The sequence below is a fragment of the Choloepus didactylus genome, chromosome X, assembly GCF_015220235.1.
Source record: "Choloepus didactylus isolate mChoDid1 chromosome X, mChoDid1.pri, whole genome shotgun sequence".
NCBI lineage: Eukaryota > Metazoa > Chordata > Mammalia > Pilosa > Megalonychidae > Choloepus > Choloepus didactylus.
In genome coordinates this window covers 162,069,400-162,089,012 of record NC_051334.1, presented here as the reverse complement: position 1 = coordinate 162,089,012, position 19,613 = coordinate 162,069,400, and the positions used below count along the sequence as shown (strand labels likewise).

General features: G+C 39.8%; 2 pseudogenes; both read left to right on the top strand.

The window, feature by feature from the left end:
- The first annotated feature begins 2,047 nt into the window (after positions 1–2,047).
- Positions 2,048–5,565, top strand: LOC119522434 (annotated as a pseudogene).
- A 1,417-nt stretch (positions 5,566–6,982) lies between these two features.
- Positions 6,983–12,626, top strand: LOC119522433 (annotated as a pseudogene).
- Positions 12,627–19,613: the final 6,987 nt, after the last annotated feature.

Here is a 19,613-nt window from a genome sequence, read left to right as displayed (position 1 = left end):
AGTCAGATTTTCCCAGTCTAGTGAGGCCCAGGTCTCATTGGGAGGGTATGGAGTTTTCCTGAGAATGAGACCCTCCTATGAGGCCTTTAGAATTGGTGCTTTTCCTCTCCTGTCCAGCAGGTGGCGCTGGCCAGCCCGCAGCTCCCCCACCAGTGTAAGGAGGTATGGAGACTTTAGTTCTCCTGGTGACTCTGATCCTGTCAGGGGCATGGCTGAGTGAAGCCGGAATCTGAATTCCAGCCCCTGGGGTCTGAATTCCCAGAAGGAGGACTGCCAGTTGAGCTGGACCTCCCTCCACTCTCCCAATCCTCAGAACTCCAGTTGTCTCTCAGGGGCACTATTCCCTTCTCCCCTCTCCTCTTTGGGGCCTCTCCAGGTAGATTCCTTGGTCAGCCTGAGTTGCCAATTAAAGATGGGGGTGGAGGCCTTCAGTAGTGAATACGGAACTCAAAGACACTGTGGGTACTCTGTCTCCCCGAAGCCCAGCCTAGTCCCTCAACCTGGGCTTTCCGATAGAAAATAACCACATATATTACTTTTAGATTTAAAAAAAAAAAAAATAGACAAGAAATCAAGAAAAAGAAAAAAGGAAAAAAAAAAAAAGAGTCTCTTTTAAAAGTCTTTCCCCAGCCTGGAAGTTTTGTCAGTGTCAGAATAGAGCATTTAAAGATATACTTTGGGCTATTGTCTGATAATTACTCTCCAAGGGCTTCAGTTCCACCCCTGCCAGGGGCTATTGAAATGCAAAAAGATAAGGGATCAGTGAGAAGCCAGAAGGGACAAAATGTAGGGGAAAAAAAAATGGCTTTTTTGGAGTCTGGGAATGGGTGCCCGCTTTTACGTGCCCCCACTTCTCGGAGCCCAGCCCTTCTTTAGCATCCCAGCTCCCAAAGTTAGTTAATTAGTTTGTTAATTAATTCTGCAGTTGAGGCTGGGTTGAGCCTCCCTTCTTGCCCTCAGCAGATTGCTGTTTTTTGTTTTTTTTTTCCCCCTTTCAGGGAGCCAACAGCAAGACAGTCTGTGAGGTCTGGGTGGGGAGGGGCGCCAGACCCCGGTCCCGGGAACTTACAATGTTCGCTGCGATCTCAGCTTTTCCTCCAATTCCAAACTTGTGTCCAATGTGTGACTGGTTACTGGAGACCCCGAAAACACTGTTTCATATAGTTCTTGGGTAATTGCCAGCTGCTCTAGGGGAGAGAGGAAATTCTGCTCCTCACCACTCTGCCATCTTGCTCCGCCTCCTATCCAAACTTTTTATATAGAACACCTAGACATGAGTGTGTTATTCTTCATAACTTATCTGGATAATTGTTGCCATTCTTCACATTTAGGCTAGGTATTTCACATAATGATGACACATCATATGTCGTTTGGCCTAAGATACTTCCTGGCCTGTTTAACTGTCTGTCATGTTGACAAATTGAACAGAACAGGAAAAAAGTATTTGACACCAAAGAATATAGTTGAATTAGAAATATCTGTCACCAGTTCTAATAATGCCCATCTCCTAGTCTGTTTCTGGGTCTCAATAATATCTGTCTAATGCATCTCAGTAATGCCTGTCTCCAGGTTTCAATAATGCCAGTCTCCAGGTCTCAAGGTGCAAAAAACAAAATCTTTCCCTGGACACCAGGGATTTCTGGCATTAGTGTGTAGTTCCTTTTAAAAGTGAGCTCTCTACAATGTTCCACATGTTGTGTTCAATGGAAAAAGAAACTTTTCTCCAAATTTTCCTGGTGCATCACACAAATTTGATTATTCAAGAAAAACACTGCTTTTAGGAACACTTCCAGGAGGCAACTGTTTAAGACTGTGATACTTGCTTCTGGCGGCCTCCAGGCTGCTTCCGTGGAATCCTGGGCCAATGGGCTGAAGTAGTGGACACAGAACTGATGAGTTAGTAGTCAACCAGCCCTCAGGTCCAGCAAGCTCCAGCCACGGGCCGGGACCTTCTGTGGCAGTTGCTGAAATGCCAGGTCATCGTTGCTCTCCCTGCTCCAAAGGGAATAGCAGGACAATCCACATATCCAAAGCCTGCCGGGGCCCAATGTCCCAAGGGCAGTTACAGGGCAGAATTTATCTCTGTTTAAGAAATGAGAAGATAGTTGACAACAATGAAATGCAAAAATTCATTTCCAAGAAAGCAGATCTACTGTTTGCACTTTCCTGGAAATCAGATGCACCTGCAGGTTCTGAAGTTAATGAAAACAATGAAGATCATTATGCAATCAAGCCACCTTTAAAGAGATACCCAGTATGGACCAGAGAGAGCTGTTTTACTTGCAATATTGAGCACAGTGATAATAGTGATTGGAAGAATTAGTTACATTCAGGAATTTGGGTTTTTCATGATATTGATCTGTTCAGGCAATAGCATCATGAACGATATATCCCACTTAGAAAACACAGCTCTTTGTCCATTAAGAGATGTACCTTTTCACATTAACCACGGGGATCCTTTAGCATATTACCAAATTGGTGACATCATCAGAACTGGAATCAAGGGTATTGATAGATAATCATGAAAAGCTTGTAGTATCTCTATATAGCTCATCTCTTCCACCACACCTACCTGGGATTAAGTTAAGTGTAATTAGTTCTGAAGAGTTTCCTTTGTACTGCAGGAGGAGTGTTGAACTCACAGTAATTCTTTGGAGTCCTATGAAAATATTATGCAGAGTTCTTTGGGATTTGTTAATCCAGAGTGGTTGAATTCCTTCTAGGAAAACTAGGAATCTAATCCACCATCTTTAATGAGTGACCTACAAATCAAAAATTTCTCTGAAAATAATTTTGCTTCTGCATTAAGAAAGAAACAGTCTGCATCTCGGGCTTTAAAATGTGTGTGAAGATTGGAGTTGATTATTTTACAGTTGGAAAACATATGGATGCTATGAATGGATACAATAAGGCTCTAGAAATAAACAAACAAAACGTGGAAGTTTTGGTAGCTTGTGGAGCATTATATGCAACAAAAGGAAGTCTGAACACAACAGTAGATTTTGAGCTTTCATTGGAAAGCTCTCCAAGACACAGGAATGCAAGAAAATACCTCTGCCAGACACTTGTAGAGAGAGGAGGGCAGTCGTAAGAAGAAGAAAAGGTTTTTTTTAATGTTTGAACATTATCATTACTCCAAAAAAATAAAAACAAGATTTAAGATAAAAAAGAACACCCAAAACATCCCATATCCCTTATTCCCCCCCCATTATTAATTTATTTTTGTCTGTATTTTCTTAATCGTTTGTCCATACACTGGATAAATGGAGTGTCAGTGGCAAGGTTTTCACAACTACACAGTCACACTGTAAAAGATATATAGTTATTATCTTCAAGAATCAAGGCTAATGTATTACAAGTCAACAGTTTCAGGTATTTCTTTCTAGCTATTCTAATACACTAACTAAAAAGGGATATCTGTATAATGCATAAGAATAACCTCTGGAATGACCTCTTGACTCTATTTGAAATCTCTCAGCCACTGAAATGTTATTTTGTTTCATTACTGTTCCCACTTTTGCTCCAAAAAAGCTTTCTCATTTCTATGATGCCAGGGCCAGGCTCATCCCCAGGAATCATGTCCCACATTGCCATGGAGATTCACATGCATGGGAGTCATGTTCCATGTATTGGGGAGGGCAGTGAGTTTACCTGCAGAGTTGGCTTAGATGGAGAGGCCACATCTGAGCAACAAAAGAGGTTCTCTGGGGGTGACTCTTAGGCATAATCATAAGTAAATTTAGCTTCTCCTTTGCAGGAATAAGTTTCATAAGGGCAAGTCCCATGATCGAGGGCTTGGCCTATTAAACTGGTAGTCCCCAATTCTTGAGAGAATATCAGGAATTCCCTAGGTGAGGAAGTTTAATATTTCTGCATTTTCCCCCAGTCCATTAAGGGGGCTTTGCAAATACTTTTTTATGCTCTGCCCAAATTACTCTAGGATATATCAGGGCATCACACTAACCTGTACAAACCAACAGGATCCCACTCCCTATCCAAGGTTCCATGGAATTCGGTGTTCATATAAACTGACCATACAAGTTAAATTAGATAGTGTGCAACAGAAAATAAAAATTTTGCACCAAATAAACATCTTTTCCCTTGGTCTCATACACAAGTTGAAGTTTTAAAACACAGCCAATATTGTCCTTTACTCTTTAGTCTGATTTGCCTTTGTCCTATCCAGATCAGCTTCATTCATATCTCTAATTGAAGTCTGATCTCTCTTTCAGCTTTTTAAACAGTTGCTGCATGGGGAGAAGAAAAGTTTTTAAATGCTGAAAGTTACTATAAGAAAGCTTTGGCTTTGGATGAGACTTTTAAAGATATGGAGGAGACCTTGTAGAAACTTCACAAATATATGCAGAAATCTTTGAAATTAAGAGAAAAACAAGGTGAAAAAGAAGAAAAGCAGGAAACAAAGAAAATAGAAACAAGTGTAGAAAAGTTGCATAAGCTTTTAAAAGAGAAGAGGTTAAAAAGAGAAGAAAAATATCTTCTTCCTCTTCAAGTGTTTCTTCTGCTGATGAATCAGTTTCTTCTTCGTCATCCTCTTCTGGTAACAGAGGATATAAGAAATGGAAGAGAAACCATTCAGTCTTCTTGAATTGTAAAGATGAGTGCTATCCACTTCCAATCAATACTTCAGCATCTTCTCTTCACCAAAAATAAGAAGTGGGAAAGCTATTGAAAAAGCAAGGTTACCATATCAAAAAACGTGAGTAAAAGAGAAAGACAGATACCCTCTCTCTTCATTTTCATTTGAAATTCTGGATGATTTTGCAGGTAGTTCTGATAATCCAAGAGATTTTTTACAATAGCTATAAAACTCAGGCAGGTGGTAGCAAAATAGAAAAGCCAAATAAATCAGAAAGGTGTGTTTCTGGTAGAAGAAATTCCTCAGATTCTTCTGTAAGAATTCAGAAGACAAGATAAAAATTTGTGGTTACAGAAGACTTGCAAAGGACACAGAGGGAAGAAAAGCCTACTATAGGAAGTGGGAGTTAGGTTCAGTGAGGTATTACACTTCACCAGCAAGCTTAGACTACCCTTGGAAGTCAGTTGACAAGTATAAAAAATTTACTTATTCTGGATCACATGATTTTAGTAGACATGAGCAAAGATATCAAGTGAGTACAAATCAAGGAGAATATGAAAGGGAGGACAATTATGGGGAGGATATTTAAACAGAGGTTTGAGTAGAAGATGGACTAAATAGCAAAGTGCAATCAGAAAGTGGAGTTAAAAAGTTTTAACTCAAAATTTGCTCAGTATATTTAATCAGGTAGCTAAATTTGAGAAGGAAAATGGAAATAAGTCAAAAATTAATATGTCAAGGATATCAACACCGTTACACTAAAGGCAATTTTAAAATATTTTATGTTAAGTCTTAATAGTCCAGTTCAAAAGTCTCTGTTTCTAAAATTATTTTATTTGTAAAGATTGCAGACAATAGGTGCCTTTTTGCTTTTTTCAAATTATTTCAGTTGTATATTCCTTTTTCACACCCTGATTTTTAGACTTTTCATGTGTGTGTTTAGATACAGTACTTTTTACCCCAACTGATGATTTAAACTCTTCACCTAAAGATAATTCCCTGGAAGTATTGCTTCTTCACTGTATAATGATGTATGAAAATTCCTGGATTTACCTTAACCTTTCTGCTTGTTATTAAATTTGTGCATTGAACACTTGTAAAAAAAAAAAAACAATACTTTTAGAGAAAGTTGACAATAAAATTCAACTTCCTCTACTGATAGAAGAGCTAGTATAGTACCAAATAAGGGTTTCTCCTCTTCTTTGCCCTTTCAAAGACCCTGTCTCTGGGTAATTTTCCTGTCCACCAGGCTAGTGTCTCTCAGTGATAACTTCCAGGAACATGTTGATATGTATTTAGAGCAAAAACAAGAGATTACTTAAATAGTGAGACTTGGGGTACCAAGATGAACTTCTGTACTCACCAACTACCTCTGATCTTCATCATGAAAAAATTATCCCTGATATCAATCATTTGCATTTTGGGGGAAATAATGATCTAAGAGCAGATTTGAGTATTATGTGTTGTTATTTTTTAATGGTGGGGGGGGGGGGGGGTTGGGAGTGAGAGAGAGCACTAGGTACCTGATTGGAAAAGCCAGATTATGGTTCTCCTTATCAAGCTGTATACTTCTTCCAGCAATCAACCTTCAGCTGTTCTTTAGATTCCTCTTCACTGCACCCTTATCCAAGAGATAATGAATTTTGGCCTCTGTAGCTAGTCACTCTCTACTTTTGCTGCTACACTTTCAATTTTATGATTGTACTTTTGCTGCTGTAATATCTTGGAGGTTGTGGGGGGGTGGCATTTTGGGGTTTTATTTTACATTGTCCATCAAACAGCTTTTCAAGCTAATGAATACCTTTTGGTGATTATAATAACATACAATAATTAATACCAAGACAAATTCTGATTAAGGGAATACTGGGGGAAAGGAGTAGAGGGGATATGATTAATTAGATTTGCTGAGTATCTGGAGGTAAAAAACAAAGCTGTTTTCCACTGTTATTGCTTTAAAAAAAGACAGATCTCTGAGTCCACTATACTAACTTAGTAAATCAAGTATAATGATGTACTTGAACCACTCATTACTGATTGAGGATCTTTCAGAGCCTCAGGCCATAATTCTGAGCATTAATTCTGATTGACCAGAACTATAAATAAAGACAGAGAAGAGAGAAAGTGTAGGACTGAGTGTATTCTGACCCCAGGATATGCCCTAAAAATTGTTTTCTTGCCTGGGCTAATTTTAATGCCATCTGTCTCTATCACATAAAAGGAAAATGGAACAAAACAGAATCAAAAGAAATCTCTGATAAATGAAAGTTCTTGGTAGTTGGATGGTCATTAATGAAGGTTTTGCAGAGACTCACCTTGAAGTGGATATAACAGTCCCCATCTAATTGTGCTTGCCTGTGCTTCATACACTAAAAAGATGTTCCTGATATGGGTTTGCTAAGACTAGGGTTTGGGCATTTGCTACAGGGTGAGTAAAGGTTACACTTACCCATCCACTCTCTTCCCTAGTCCCTTTTGAGACCACGGGAAAGAATTTGTGAGATTGTGCTTAACAGCATGTTCTGTGGCCACAATGAGAACTGTCTCTCAAGGCTGGGGCTCTGTCTGTTACCAGGTTGCAGATTCATTTGAGGATTGAAACTGTCATCCCAGCAATGGATTGTAACCCACTAGATAAGACAAAAAGAAAGAAAGAAAAATGGAAAGAAGGAAGGAAGGAAGGAAGGAAGGAAGGAAGGAGGAAGGGAGGGAAGAAGAAAAGAATTACCCACTGAGATGGTCTTCCTCACCTTAGTAAAAGTCATGATCATCCATGCAGTTCACAAACCAAAAACCTGGGATTTGTCCTTAATTTCTTCTGTTCCCTCACGTCCTCTTCTAATGCAATTCATCAGCAACATATGCCATTTTATTAAAGAAAACTTTTTTTAAACTGTAGTATGCACACATAAAAATCGCACAAAGTCATTGTCAATTCTACTATGTAAAAAAAAAAAACCCTAAAATTGGTCACCCTTAGAGAACCTCTTTTGTTGCTCAGATGTGGCCTCTGTCTCTCAGCCACCTCTGCAGGTAAACTCACTACCTCCCCCACTACATGGAACATGACTCTCAGGGATGAGCCTGGCCTTGGCCTCATGGGATTGAGAATAACTTCTTGACCAAAAGGGGGAAAATAAATGAAACAAAATAAAGTTTCAGTGGCTGAGAGATTTCAAATTGAGTCAAGAGGTCATTCCAGAGGTTATTCTTATGCATTATGTAGATATTCCTTTATTTTTTCTAGTGTATTAGAATAGCTAGAAGGAAATACCTGAAACTGTTGAACTGTAATCCAGTATCCTGGATTCTTGATGATGATTGTATAACTATATAGCTTTTATTGTGTGACCATCTGACTGTGAAAACCTTGTGACTGACACTCCCCTTATCCAGTGTATGGGCAGATGAGTAATAAAATGAAGACAAAAATAAATTAATAATAGAGAGGGGATAATGGGTATGGGATGTTTTGGGTGTTCTTTTTCTTATTTTTTTATATTTTGGAGCAATGAAAATGTTCCAAAATTGTGGTGTTGAATGCACAACTATATGATGATGCTGTGAGCCATTGATGGTATACTTTGGATGGATTATATGATGTCTGGATATATCTCAATAAAATTGCATTTTAAAAAAGTTAAATGAAAAAACATCTAAAATTAATCCACTTTATTCCATCACAGCTTGATCCTAGCCACTATCTCTAGCCTTGTTTTACTGCTTTCCCTCTTAGCCCTTTACAATCCATTCTTCTCCTAGAAGCCTGAGGGATCTTTTCACAATGTAAATCAGAGCATGCCTACTTCTACAGCCTCACCTCCTCTCATTCTTCCACTCACCTCCCTCACCTGCTGCCCTCCAGCCACAGTGGTTGTTTTTTGTTTGTTTGTTTGCTTGCTTGTTAGTTCTTGCAGTGGTCCAGGTGTTTGTCCCATCGGGGGCTTTGTACATCTTTGTACAATCTGTCTCTCTACCTGCAACACTTCCTCCCTGATTCTTCTCATAGACGCTACTCTAGCCACAATATCTCAGCATAAATATTGTATCATCTGCAGGAAGATCTTGCCTGACAACCTCATAAAAATTAGGTTGCTTCTCCACACATATTATTCTTTGTATCAGGACCCTACATTTCTCATTCATAGCATTTATCACAATAGTAATTTTACAGTTATTTGTGAAACCATCTGTTTAATATCTATCTCCACCACCAGAATGCAAGCTGTGGGAACATTGGGGCCATGTCTTTCTTGTGGTTGGTTTTATCCTTGATGTCTGCCTAGCTCAATATATGACACATAGCAGGTATCCAAAAATATGTGGTGAATGAATAAATGAATAAATACAGCCCTGAGCTGAAGCTTCCCTTTCGCATCTGCATTAATGTCTACTCCCTGCACAAAAAGAGAGGATGGAAGATTTAGGGGGCTGGTTTGCCTCTGAATTTGGAAGCTACAAGGAGCATGCCCATTGTGCCAGTCTGAATGTATTATGTCCCCCCAAATGCCATTATCTTTGATGTAATCTTGTGTGGGCAGACCTATCAGTATTAATTAGATTGTAATTCTTTGAGTGTTTCCATGGAGATGTGCCCCACCCAACTGTGGGTGATGACTCTGATTGGATAATTTCCATGGAGGTGTTGGCCTGCCCATTCAGGGTGGGTCTGAATTAAATTACTGGAGCACTATATAAGATCAGACAGAAGGAGCAAGCTAGTACAGCCAAGAGGGACACTTTGAAGAAAGCACAGGAGCTGCAGATGAGAGACATTTTGAAGACAGCCGTTGGAAGCAGACTCTTGCTCTGGAGAAGCTAAGAGAGGACAAATGCCCCAAGAGCAACTGAGAGTGACATTTTGAAGAGGAGCTGTGGCCTAGAGAGGAACGTCCTGGGAGAGAGCCATTTTGAAACCAGAACTTTGGAGCAGATGCCAGCCACTTGCCTTCCCAGCTAACAGAGGTTTTCTGGACACCATTGACCATCCTCCAGTGAAGGTACCTGATTGCTGATATGTTACCTTGGACACTTTATGGCCTTAAAACTGTAACTGTGTAACCAAATAAACCCCGTTTTATAAAAGCCAATACATCTCTGGTGTTTTGCATTCTTGCAGCATTAGCAAACTAGAACACCCATAGACCAAAAGGAAAAATCAAATTTATTCCATTATTAACTAATGAGACTTGGGATTGAATGATAAAAATCAAATGATAATGTCAGTTCTAAATGCTAGCTGGCAGTCTAGAAAGACAAGGTGAAATGGTAATAGGACACTGAAGTTTAATCCCCCTATTAGGAGGCAGATGTCACACCCAGGGACAGCCCTAGTTTCTGATTGATTTTATTTATACACTGTAATCATATTCAGTATCACCTTAGACACCCCAAATGTCCATTCAAGGTAGTCCTTCCTTTACACAAGCCCAGTGTATTAACAATTCAGATTGATACAAAAGATAAATTATGGAAGCATACTTTCACATCATAGAAGCATTATCAGTTAGATTCCTTTGAATAGCCAGTTGCCTGAGTAAATTTAAAATAAGTTCCATTTACAAAAGTATGACTTAACTATAACCTTTTTAGGGCCACATTGTCATTACCTAAAACAAAGCAGCAAAGAAGGCTTTTCTTTATTCCTTGGCCACAGACTGAGCATTTTACCTAGAACACCAAGTGAGTCTAGCCCCAAACCCTTCCCTCACACTTACCTCTAATTTAGGTCCCAACCCAGATTGATTTCTAATCCTATTACAGACCAGACACTAAGACTAGACCTCCATCTCACAAATATTGGTCCTTGAGCACCACAGGGGGCTTGTGGGGAAGGGGGAGATGCATCCATGACTCACTGCTAACCCAGCTCTGCTGCTGGAAAAAGTAACTCTAAGTGCACATCCTACTGCCTGTGAGTCAGAAATGTCATTTTCATTTATGAAGGATGGAACATTATTTTTCTCTAACATTTCAAGTGAATAACTTTACATACATTTCCCCCAATTTCCAAAGGAATTTGATGCTTGGAAACAATCAACTACACATCCCCAGAGTCTAGCAGAAACTCTTATTTGTCTTACAGTTATTTTAAGATCAGTAGCTCTCAATTCCCCTCCAATAACGTTTCCTGGTGAAACTCACCCTGATTTGGAGGTTCAATGGGATATAGAGTAGTCTGAATTCCAATGTCATTTTAGGATTTGGGCTTCCCATTTCAACTGATTCTGAAAAGTTGAATTTCAGAAGTTCAGAGAATGTTAAGTTCAGAGAAGCTTCTGGGCCATGTCCCCATTTGGATGTGTTTGTGGCCCACTATGAGGCTCCCAGAGGTGGGTTGATTACATATTATGTCAAGGGAAAGAGTAGAAAAGAGCAGAGGAGGCACCTTCTCTGTTCATTCTGCAGTGCATAGTTTCTGCTTCTGCTAAACTATTAGCAGATACTAAATCTCCCTAGTAGAACAAAACAGAAAATGCATTACAGAAAAAGAAAAGATAGGGCCTTTGGACTATTTGCTATATGGGATTTCTGGTGCTATTGCTCTCCTCCAGTAACATGGTGTGCTGGTTTGGAAGTATTATGTCCCCCCAAAATGCTATGTTCTTTGATGCAATCTTGTGGAGGCAGACAAGGTTAGTATTGATTATGTTGGAATCCTTTGATTGAGTGTTTCCATGGAGATGTGACTCAATCAACTGTGGGTGAAACATTTGATTAAATTACTTCCATGGAGGTATGGACCCCGTCCATTCAGGGTGGGTCTTGATTTAATCACTGGTGTCCTATAAAAGAGTTCACAAACAGAAGGACCTCAGAGCAGCCAAGAGAGACATTTTGGAGATGGCCTTTGAAAGCTGACTTTTGCTGACACGTTGCTCCAGAGAAGCTAAGAAAGGACAAAATGCCCCAAGAGCAACATTTTGAAGAATGCACAGGAGGTGAGAATGGAACTGGAACACAACCTGGGATCAGCAGACACCAGCCACGTGCTTTCCCAGCTAAAAGAGGTTTTCCAGATGCTATTGGCCCTCCTTCGGTGAAGGTATATTTGTGTTGATGCCTTCATTTGGACATTTTCATGGCCTTCAGACTGTAACTTTGTAGCCAAATAAACCCTTTTTATAAAATCCAATCCATTTCTGGTATTTTGCATAACGGCAGCATTAACAAACCAGAACACATGGTTCTCTCCGCAATTGGCTATATTCTTTCTTTTTCTCAGGCCTATGCCTGACTCTCACAGTTATAGGTAAACTGACCACTATCAAAAAATTTCTCCTCCTGGGATGTGAGTCTCCATGAGTTACAGTTTTTTCTTTTTGGGATCTTTCTGAGAATCTATGCAGTGACCTTGCTTGGGAACATTCTCATCCTTACAGTCATTTTTGTCAACCACAGCCTTCAAATCCCCCTGTATCTATTTCTGTCCAATTTCTCCTTCGTTGGGATCTGGTGCACTACTTCCATTGCCCCCATGATGCTGCAGACTCTCCTCTCATGCCTTGAGGTGATTACTTTTGCAGGCTGTGTGGCCCAGTTTTACTTCTTAGGTTCCATGGCAGTAGTTGAGTGCATTCTGCTAACAACCATGTATTATGACCACTACCTTGCTATCTGCAGCCCTCACTGGTACCCAGCCCTCATGAATTTCCACTCGTGTATCCTGCTTGCAGTTGGGTCTTGGCTGGGTGGGTTCCCAACCCCTGTGATCACTCTCACCATGACTTTCCAGCTATTGTTCTGCGCAGCCTATGTGGTTGACCACTTCTTCTGTGACCTGGTCCCCATGCTGAAGGTGGCCTGCTCTGACCCTGAGACAGTGGGAAGAACCACTTTCCGACTGGCCTCCTTTGTCACCATGGGGCCCTTCCAGCACACTGTGGCCTCCTATATCTGCATTGTTGCTGCTGTCCTCAGGATCCCATCAGTGTCAGGAAAGCAATGGGCCTTCTCCACCTGCTCTGCCCACCTCTTTGTGGTCACTCTGTACTATTGAACACTTGGGACAGTGTATGCCTGCTCCTCTTAATGGCTCTCACCACCCCTAAAGAGCTCCTTTTCTCAGAGCAGCCTGGGATCCTCTGAAGGAAGCCAGGTACTCGGCTGAGTTTATGGGGGTTCAGATCACTCCTGCTCCCTCCATTCACTGCAATAGCCAGAAGAGCAGGGGCCCTCCCTCAGATCCTACAACCTAGTGCTCTTGGGATATCCAGGTTAATCCTTATATGATAAGATTAAGTTTATCAAGAAAATGTGACTCTGTCAGCCTATACTACCATATATAAATAACTTTTAGGGGAAAATTGGAAAGATCCAAGCTTGCAGCAACAGCCTCATGTCACCAAAGCCTATGTGTGCATGTATGTGTGTGTGTGTGCACATGCACTTGTGGGCACAATAGAAATACTTGTTGGTGCCAAGTTTTTTATTGCATTATTTATGTGTGCTGATGTGTGCACACACACCTTCACCTATATACACACAATGTCAGTGTACCCTGCCCACCCAACCTTATCCCCTATAACTTCCTATCATGTCCCTCATTTTCTGCCTAGCAGTACCATTCACTGTACCTCTCCTCAGGGTTCATGCACCTTCCTGCTATTATACCTTGTTTTCTATTGTTCCTAAGATCATCTGTCTCTCTAATTATCAGAAAACTCTCTCAATTCCTAAAGCAGCTACTGACTGTTACACTCACTTTAACAGTTAATCAGGCCCCTTGAAGACTGGAATGACACCATATTGTACCTCTTAATGTCCCCTAGCATGGTGCTGTACACAGAAGAAGATACAAAATAATTATTTGTTAATTAAACAAATCAATGACTAATCAAAGCAATTGATGTTTGATGGAAAAAATGTGTGAAATAAGTCATCTTTTCAACTAGGTTTGGAAGCTCTTTAATGGCAAAGATCATATGTATCTAGATCTAGAGCAGGACAAAAGTGTACTTCCTCCAATAAGACTTCTTCAACTGAATTGGAATGCAACTCTCACCTTCCTTTCCTCTTTTGTTCCATCTATTGTCTTCTGACCTATGAAGTATTTTGGTTTAAGGGAAAAATAACATTGACTGGCAGTCAGTGATTTTTTTTTTTTTTACCTCATTTTGCCTGCTCATCCTCTACAGCTATGAAAAGACATCAGGGGCACAGACAAACTCCTTCAAAACCTCCACCCCTACCATATGAGTCAAAGAATGCCAAGCAGTTTGGGAAACACATTCCCAGTTGGTTCTCCCTACTCCCTTCCTGACCATACATGGAGCTCCCTGATGTGTAGGGTCTAATTGTCTCTAACCTCATTTTAATTTCTTGTTATTACCCTTAGTTATGAAATACACTCTGCAAAACACCCACCTTGCAGTTAAGACATGCATCCAGAGTAGAAGTATAATTAGTTTTCAGTCTCTCAGGAGTTCTGCCTAGCCTTCTGTGCAGATGCAAAGTAGAAATGCCACATCTGCTTCATCCATCCATGTCTTATTTTTTGTTTCATTTTTTTTTAGTTCCAATTTCTGAGGAAGGCTAAGGAGTTTGTTTAGTATATTGGCTATTGGGAATTTGTTTAAAAATCTGCTAGTCCAAGATCAATTAAACTTATAAACCTTCAACAACTTCCTATTGCTTGCTCTTTGAGAAAGTGCAGATGCCACATGGAATTGCCCAGCATTACCTGTCACAACATCCAAGGACATGTAGCCCATGCAGTGCCCGTCCATGGCCTACAAAGATCTAACCTTTGCCTAAATCGCCAGTCTCATCTTTTGCTTCTTTTTTGCTCTCTGAACTCCTACCTCCCTGGATTTCTTTCAGTTCCTCAAACCCACTGACTAGGCCCCTTCCCTTACAGAACTTTAATATGTGATATTTTTTTCTCCTCTTCCCCCACACAACTTTTCACCTGGCAAATTCTTTGGGTTCCATCCAGTCACCTTTTGTTAGCCTGTCAGAGTACCCCAACTCTTTCTTTATAAATTTTTCCCAATTATAATTAAATAATTACCTGAGTGATTATAATTTTATGTTTGTCTCATTTACCTGGACTATAAACTCCCAAAAGTCAGAATCTGTGCCTGTTTTGCTTGAACATCTCATCCCCAGCACCCAGAATTTAACATTAAATATTTGGTCAATAAATACTTATTAATAAAAGAATAAAAAGAGCCATCTAAAATCATTTCATTTATTTGATAAAATGTTATATTACTCTCATTCGAGATGTGGCTATTTAATTTTCATGTGGGCCAATAAGAATCACTCTGCTCCCCAAACCACAACCTAACCCCACATCCCCTGCCAATCATCTCACAATTGTGTGAAATTTTCCTGAGGGAACTAGAGGAGAGTGTACGGACAAGAACAGCATATCCCTACTGGTGGGAAACATGTCAAAGTGCATGTCCTGCTCGCAGTGGTAGTACAACTTCCCTGCTGAACACAAGAGCAAACAATTTTCTATTATTATGCTTGAACTGATAACACATGCCTCTACAATGTGACTAGATTTTTTCTATTTAGTGATATATTATGTTAATGATTGGGCAGAGTAATTAATAGTAAATCAGATTAAATTTTCATGTCTCTTTACAAGCCAAAGAGAAATTATCCCTATTAGCCTGATCAGTGCAAACTGTCATACTAGATTAAAAGAGCTCTAGCTTCAGTTTGTACCTTCACCCCTGCTACTTTGGCCAGGTGATTTAATGGATGCTCAGGAAAGAGGGAGAGGAGACCTGAAATGGGCATGTCTAGGGCAAGAAGAAGCAAAATGGGCTATACAAATGGGGCAGCCTGGGAGATGGGGAAGGCAGCAGGGGTCTTAGGGCAGTGGCACTACTCATTTTCAAGTGAAAGGCTATAATTTTATTCTAGATGAGATCTACTTGGAGGTAGAACTTCAGGGTGAGAAACTAGGGGCAGAGTCCCCACCTTAGTAAGAGGGTACTACCAAGAGAAAGCAAAACAGATTGGGGTTGAGTGGGGTTCAGAAGTCAATTGTAGTACAAACCAGGAATAGAGGTAAACTACATTTAGGGAATCCTGGAAGGGGACTCTAAGATTTCTAAATTTTAACCCATTCTGTGCTTCTTCCTCTTCTCAAGCTCTATAGGCTCCTCAAGTTCACCTCCTGTCCCCAACTACATCTGTAGTGCAAATTCATTGCTGGGATCAACATGAAGACTCAAACATGGTGTGGGGACATGGTGTCTGATCTTAATATACTCTTCTAGCTAGTCAAGATTTGGATTTAACAAAAGCAATTATCGAAGTGTGTTTTAAAGTAATACTAAAGAAGATAGGATGGATTGTGTAATATACTCATAAGAATTTAGATATCTAAATGAGAGCTATCCCCTTTACAAACTCCCCTGGGAAGCTGTACACTTATTCCATTGATGTTGAAAACAAAATCACTGGAAATTCTTTTTAATTATTTTCTACAGAGACTTAGCTACATTCTTTTGGATCTCCTTAGCTGAGGTTATCTTTCATCTTTTGTGGATGGATTTGCACTCTAGAAACAGCCAAAAGTCTTTTTGAGCTTGGTCTGATAAATAACATTAGAGATTAAGCTGAGTGGTACCATTCAAATAAGTTGGATTCTTTAACCATCATTTTTACATATATGAGTTATTGAATGTTGTCCAGGCCCTTGTGCCAAATAAGGGATGGCCAACATCTGAAAATCAGACAGACCAACAGGGCTGAGATAAGCTCTAAGAGATGCCTAAGTATTATGGAGCAAGTTCAAACAGGTGAAATCCTGGCAGGAGCAATAGTGGAGGGCAAGGCAAGAAATAGGCAGAGGAGTCACAGGAGCAGATAGAGGTATAGTGTTAAAGTAGGGATTTGAAATGCCTAAAGTGGGGCATATCAGAGCCCTCATCTCATGGGTACTGGAGTATCAGCTGGGGAACCAAATAAGAGATTTGAGTTCTAGAAGAAAGTTACAAGAAATAAAGTAGAACCCCAAATAAAGTTATGGAATGACAAAGTCAGAGTAAGCTAGATTTCTAGTGTTACTCCTGTATTAGTTAGGGCTCTCTTGGCAAACAGAATCAATGAGAGATGTCTCTGATTATCAAACCGTAAAAGTGACTCACACAACTGTGGGTATGCACGAGTCCAAATTCTGCAGAGCCGTCAACAAACTGTCAACTCCAAGGAAGATGTCCGATGAACTCCTCAGGAAACGAACTGGCAACTTTGACGGACTCCTCAGAAAATGAACTGGGATTTTCGACGAACGTGCTCGATGAACTCCTCAGGAAACGAACCGGCAACTTCGACGAGCTCCCCAGGAAATGCTTCACTGGGCATCCGAAGAAGTGAAGGTTCTCTAACTGTCCGGCTTATAAGCCTTCAAACTGATCACCCGGACCAAATCCAGCCAATTGCATTCTCTCATTGTGGAAGGCACACCCCTGATGAGTCATCAGTCAGCTGCAGTCAATTGACTGATGATCCAACAAACCAGCCCGTTGGTTTATTAACCAGCCTCAAATATCCTCACAGCAACCGTCAGGCCAGTGCCCACCTGACCAGACAGCCGGGTCACCTAGCCAGGTTGACACATGAACCCAACCATCACACCCTGCTTATGACTGGGGTTTGTTCTAAGAGCCTAGGACAGAGTTGAACCCACGGGGATTGTTGAGAGGCCCCAGACACAATTAAAATTGCAAGTGATTTGTTAACCACAGTGCTGTTGTGGCAAAGAAGCCAACCACATGATCCCTCCAGTGCTTCAGGGTGTCTATCCTATTAGCCTGACTAGATGACACCATTATTTTTAGCAAAACAGAACAACTCCATTATCCCCATCTGTAGTTGGGTTTTGCACCAATTCCTGGGTATCTTGCATGCTGAAATTTGCCTCTGACAATTTTAGAACTTTTGTTTCTTGGTCATATTAGAAAAAAGCATTTTCCATCCTGGTTACTATTCTGCTCAAGAACAATTTGTTTTGTCCAGCTTCCTTGAAAGTTCAAAACAAACGTCAAGTGTTGCCTGTTTTCATTCACCACTCAAAATGCATTGACATCTTTACAGAAACTTTGCTTGTATTTTGTGTTTCAGAGTAAGTCAGCTGTTTTAACCAAATTGGATTCTTCAACCATCACTCTTACAATTGGCAAGGTATTAAGATATTTAATAAAGCAAATCTCTGAGCTTTTCAATATTTCCATTGTCCTGTGGATTACTATATGACCAATTCATGCATCAGGATGATCATCTTTCCCAAAACTTTCATGGCAGTCCCAATTCTTGCTCTTGATATTATTCATCCCTTCATAAGAATCTCAACATATGGAGCATCTCACTTGCAAATTCATTTGATACAATATTCCATATTGATTCTTTTCTCTAAATAATAGCCATTCATTTTTATGGTGACATGAAAATAACATGCATTTCATCACTGATGCTAGCTAGCAAAAGATTGGTTGACTGATTTGAAAGTTTTGTTCCTGAAAGTTAAAGCATGTTACCAGGTTGGCCTTGGTCATGGTTCCAAACATTGAGTAACACATTCCCTTTAGGCTGAGTAGTAATTAGGATTCTACTGCTGTTCTTTGTCTTTCATGTATTTCATAATCATCTTCCCAACCAGGACTAGCTGAAGGCTATTGCCATATGGATTTGGGGGTATGTAGGTAACATTTGGGAAGACCCCTCAGGCTGAGATTCTGCTTAGTTGCTGCCGTGTACCTATTATAACACCCTAGAATATTTGTCATATCCTATCTCTTGAGTAATTACAGAATATGGCTGTGGAGTTAGAACTGGATTTGAAACCCAACTCTATAACTCACTAACTCGGTGAAGTGAATCACTTACTTCACTGAGTTACAGTTTCCTTACCTACAGGAGGGAAATAATATCCAACTTGCAAGGTTCATGAGGCTTAAATGAGATAATGAGTATAAAACACTTAGTATGGTACCTGGTACACATTTATAACAATAAATGTTAGCATTTTTATTAGCTACTATTAACTGATAGGAACAACAGTCTCAATTAATGAAAATTCAGAAATTTTCTCATAGGTATAAAGTACCACCACTATTAATATTGACTATTTTTGCTCAAAAACTGCCTTCACAGAGTGATGCCAGAAATAATATTCCATTCCAGCTAGGCTCCAAGGGGAGGCTGTGTTTCTAGAGCTCTTATACTTGCGGGATATATTTCTGTTTCCTTGGAACATGATCTCCATACCCAGTTAATTCTGAGCTGAAGACACCCCAGAGCTCTAACTTTCCCACAAAAAAGGTCTTGTCTCTCTCCTCCTCAGCTGCTATGCCATTAACCAAGGACTAAGAACTTCCATTAATCCTTTATGTACCCAGGCTACTTTATTCAAATAAGCTTTGTTCTCATTTGGTATATTAATTGAGGTATTATTGTTTGCTATTGGTACATCCAAATATATACAGTGAGTTATATTACCAAGTAGATGTCTTAAGGGGTCCATATTAATAAATAGGCAAATAAATCAATGTTTCATATGTAAATGAAATCTACATTACTCTTATAATTTTGTTTAGGATATTAGTTTTCAAGACATATTTTCTTTTTGTATCTAATGAAATGGTAAACTCCAAATCTTCATCCATAAATAAGTCAATCCCACATTCTGAACTATTGAAGTCCAAATCAATGAGGTTTAACTAATTTTGTCTATATTAACCCTAACTACAAAGATAGATCATTTATCTGAAGGTTCCCTTCCTGGAAACCTTAATTGTCTAGTATTACAGAACCAGAAACTAAAACTTAACCTTTAAAAAACCTTAGAGAAGCCTAAAGTATTGACACAAAATCTAGGCATCAAAACTCATGCAGAATACTCAGAAATCCCTAAAGCCCTCAATCCTACTTTATACAGTATTGTAACTTAGCTTGGTTTCTGAACCCAGCTTGGAATAGAAAATGTCAAAGGACGATTAGAGACATAAACGATGTTACCAGGAAGCAAAGTCTTTAGAAAGAAGACAGGACACTT